This window comes from Amblyomma mixtum, chromosome 4 (genome assembly GCF_055824585.1).
Source record: "Amblyomma mixtum isolate Tamu chromosome 4, ASM5582458v1, whole genome shotgun sequence".
In the NCBI taxonomy this organism is placed as follows: Eukaryota; Metazoa; Arthropoda; class Arachnida; order Ixodida; family Ixodidae; genus Amblyomma; species Amblyomma mixtum.
The window spans coordinates 95,865,666-95,870,299 of NC_143015.1; the positions used below are offsets into that span (position 1 = coordinate 95,865,666).

General features: G+C 45.4%; 1 pseudogene; it reads right to left on the bottom strand.

Moving 5' to 3' along the window:
- Positions 1-3,039: 3,039 nt before the first annotated feature.
- LOC149347491 (legumain pseudogene) lies at positions 3,040-4,371 on the bottom strand (annotated as a pseudogene).
- Positions 4,372-4,634: the final 263 nt, after the last annotated feature.

The following is a 4,634-nucleotide window of genomic DNA, read 5'->3' on the forward strand; positions in this document are numbered from 1 at the left end:
AAACTTTGCTGCTTGCGCGATGAACAGAGTTATCGGTGTCTTATAACAATGGGAGCGAATGTTTTATCAATTTCAAGAAACGGCCGGGCATTCTATATGAGTGGTAAGCAATCCGAAACTTCGTGCTTCTCCAGCCATTAGGCAGCGAGAAAATTAGGCAGACATGAAATGGATTATGTACTGAAAGTTTCATAATATTGAGGACACGCTACTTATAGTATTCGGTATTGGCTGAACAGCCTGAAGAAAATAGTTCTTATTTTCGGTGTGCACATGTTTGATGTCGTTCGGTCAATGAATAGTGTCTCGAGTGAAGTTTGTTTCATGTATTTTTGTTTATGTGTGCTAACTGAAGACGAATTTTTTTGGCACTCTCTCACTGTTCTTTCGCTGCCCTTAAGGACGCGCTAACTTGCAGCACGACAAGTCAGCTGTTGCTCACTGCGTTGGTGCACACTCTAGTGCCTTTACTAACACCCTCCGGTCTTCGAGACAAATTTGTGCGTTATCAGTTGGCTTCGAAAAATGCCTTCTACGGCCAACTTCTATGTTTCAAAAGAGCGCTACCGAACTAAATAAAGGGTCGTAAATAATGCCGTATTTTAAATTCAAGCACATAACTTAAGTTTCCTTCTGGAGAAATAAAAAATATGGTCAGAAAGCATTCTAGAAACCAAAAAATGAACCGATAGCTAATTATACATTCCGTTATTGCGCCCTGAGGAAAACTCGCCTTATGCTGTTCAAGAAAGTAAAATGGGAATAAAGATGATAAGGCATTCTGCTATTCTGATGACATGATATTCTGTGAAAAGTGGAATGAATATACCTGTTATTAGGCTTCGCGCTCTTTGCACGAGGCTTGTGCATCGTACTCTTTGGCATGTTCTTTCAACTATGCGTCATACGCGACACTGATAGGCACATCTACTGCACACGCGCGCTTAATATCCGAATGGCATCAATTAAGCATTGGAAGTTAAGCACTTGCAGCAGAATAAAAGTTTGTACGCGAATTGCACCGCTCTCAAATTCCTCAGTACCTATATTTCAATACAAGACGGAAGTAATCTCAATAAAATCTGTCCTGTTTACCCCAACTTGTTTGTTGCATGCAGATGGTGTGGCATTTAAATCTGCGAAGAAATAGGAGATGTCGACATTGCAGTTGCCGTAATTTCAAGACGGATGAATGAAGTTAGCTCCAGAATAACAAAAGCTGGGAGTGCGTTTGCGAGGCCCTTTCTTGTGAACAACAGTTCAACGGTATGCTCCAGAAGGACAGGACATAATCAGTGTGTTCTACTTGCACAGTCGTGGACAAGTCTCTGGACCACGCGTTCTGTAACCGGAGCCCATACCTCTTATATTGAACCTTCGGCTGAAGGCCACACTTGCGGAGGTGAAAGAATGAAATTTGGACTTCCACCTCCACAGGTGTGGTCTACAGTCGCTAGCTAGTAGTACACGTATCGGCTTCATTTGTGGAGCACGTGGTTCGCAGACTGTACTTTCAAGGAAGTCTAAACCTGTGTTTTCAGGAATGCATTCCTAAATAGATATATCACATTGAACTGAGGGTAATGAAACATTAGAGGTTAGAAAAACTGGCTGGCGGTTTAGCATTGCTAGGCAAGAAATACTGTTCGAAAGCACAATTGTTTTCATATGGGCAACACCATTATGGACCTGAAAGCGTGTTTGAGGTGTCCACAGCTCCATGTATGATGATGATGTCCTCAGGCTTAATGACTCCATGGGGCCATTCATGCGCGTCTTCAACTTTTCACCGTCAATACCAATTCACCCAATGCTCCAGTGCCGCGTTTCAGCACCAGTGTTGCTAACGCCAATGCGTATTGCTCTAGTGTTGTGTTTCTGCCACAGTCCTGTTCACACCAACGCATGCCGCGCCTATGTCTCTGTTACTACCGCCGCACAGATCAAAGTGCGGATATTAATTTGATAGTAATATTAGTTCAAGAAGAAGACGATGTGCGATGCGGAACGCTGGAGTATCTTGCAATGATCAGCATCATCATTTAACACGAGGTGGGATCGACTAGGCGTGCGATATGTTAATGCTGATTGGACTTTTTAAAAGAGCCCGTGGAAGAGCTGCATGATGAACCAACACGCAAAACCACTTCGATCGTCTAAGTCTTTATTCATTGAACAGGGCGACTTGGTGCGGGGCGTCTATGCTGCGCAAGACCGGTCGCCTGAATGGTAGCCTGTTCTTGGCGTGTGTATAGTCTCCCGCAGTTTTGATGTCTAGGTCGAGTGCAGTGTACGAAGACATGAGAATGTATGTATACATTGTGGAATAGTATGTGTGTATCTAAAGCATTCGGTAGCTCGGCAGCATTGATTTCCTTGCAATAAAGGTAAAACTGAGGCGTTAGCCTAGGGCTCTCCTGCAGTGGCCAGCAAAGCTGATTCATTCGCGCCGCCGCAGGCTGAAGTGCCTGTCGCGGCAATATTTTTTATTTTTATAATTATTCATTTATCCATCGGCCAAGGTCATTTCAAGGTGAAGCTTCACACGAAGCGGTCAGTCGTTTTGACCTCGTCAAGTAGTGCATTAAGACTAAAATACAACTCGTCCCGCTTGCCCTAGACAAGTAAAAGGGTGTTGCTGTGAGGTAAAACTCGGCAGACAAAAGCATGCGGTCCAGGACCTTCGACCACAGAAGAAATCATTTCTAATACATCCACTGGAGTGATTTTCATTGTAAGCCCTCTTTTGCTGGGATTTCTTTTTAAGTAAAGTAAAGGTTTATTAGTTTCAACATAATACAGAAGTCAAAAGATTGCAGACGAAGGTCCCATAGTCAGTAGACTTTACCGATACCCTCGATAAATTATCAAAGCAAAATAAATAATAACAGCATACTTAGTGGACGGTTATAGAATACAGTTAACAACATCACTACTCAGACGCAAAAAATAAGTCTGACGTCAAAATAACACAAGAAAGACTTGTAAGGCACTACAAAGAGTTGGCCAAAGGCTTATAAATGGGCGTACGCATAGTCGTTATTCTATACCTCGTATGGTCGGATGAGTGCAGGCAGCGTCCATGGCAGCAGTGATATCCTTAAGCAGAAAACCAGACGCGCATGCGTTGACTAGGACACGGAGCTGCTGAAGCGCGTAGGGATTATCGGAAAGGCTGAAGCACTTAACGTCGAAGTGGCTCACAGCGTCCTCATAGCAGCCAGTGCTTTCGGTCTTGTTTACTGACGACAGCAGGGACTCGGCGATATCTTTTTTCTGTCTGGCGATGAACGTTGCTATCTCGGCGACTTTCCTTTCGATGAAAGCCCTGTTATCCAGAGTTTGCTTCAGCTTTTGCTCCAAATATTTTTTTACATACGGTTCTCTTGCCTTCTCAGCCTTGTTCTTGAGAATGCTGATCGCCACGTCAGCGTTCGATGGCGATGCACACGGCACTTTCCGCCGCAACACTGGTTTCGGCTTGACCTTGCCTAGAAACTTGCTGACTTGAAGCTTTGCTATGCTAATATCTCCGTACTCCATGACGTGGCTCTCTGCTGTTTCTCTCTGGACGTGTGCGAACTGGTTTCGCAGACTCGTAGCAATCAAATCGTTTTCTTCTGCGTGTTCCATCCACCTGACGCTGTATTCGTCACCTAGGGGCACCTTCCTGTAGCTGTCGTAGTAGCATGAATACGAATTCTGATAAGGCTTAGCTGCCGTTGTGGCGTATACGTTGAGGTAGTTGGGAAGATGACGAGCGAATAAGGATCCAGAAAGACAAGCCTCGACGTAGATGACCATCCTTTGATACCTTTGCTCCCTGTGCATTTTTCTGATCACATTAATTAGTTGCCTTGCTTTTAAGGCACCTCCGCTGGGGAAATCGAGGAGGCCTGGACCTCCATGGCCCGAGAAAAAGATGAAGATGTTGTCGTAGCGGTCACTTTCTATAACTTTGCCGCTGCCACCGTCCACTCTCACACCTTGAAGAATTAGAAGGAAGTTCTCCGGGGTCACCAGGTCTCCCGTGTAGTCCTTCGCAACTCCTTCGTAGACGTTCGGTCCGTGAGGGTGGTTGAGTATTACCCCGGGCGTCGGGTTCTCGGTGTTGCTGGCGATGTCGTCGTACATCATGACGACAATTCGTTCGTCGCGCATGCCGCGCTGTCGTAGCAGCTGGTAGGCGTGACAGATGTCCGCTTGGTGCCGGTAGTTGGTATACGTTTTAGACCCAGCCACAAGAATAGCCCATTGTCTTTGTGGAGGGGCTGGACGGTTTGTTTTGGAATCAAAAAATTTCACATCCGAAATACGTTGGCCAGCTGCCACTTCGAACACCAGTAAAGGGAGCAATATGAACAGCGACATCGCGATGATTGCTCCCTGCCTGAATGCTTGCACAGCTAGCCAGCCTTTCCTATGGGCTGTCCAACTTTATCGCTGCTTTTCATGAGTGCAGAATCCCTGTGATAAGGCAGCGGATGCGAGGAAATGAATGATTGCAGTCATCTCTCATGAGATAAAGCAAAGTCTATTATCGTGCACCGAGAACAATACTATCGTTATCCGTGTATGCCTCGTGTATACTGTCAGTGGGTACCTAAATTCCGTAGTTTTCATGACTGTACGTA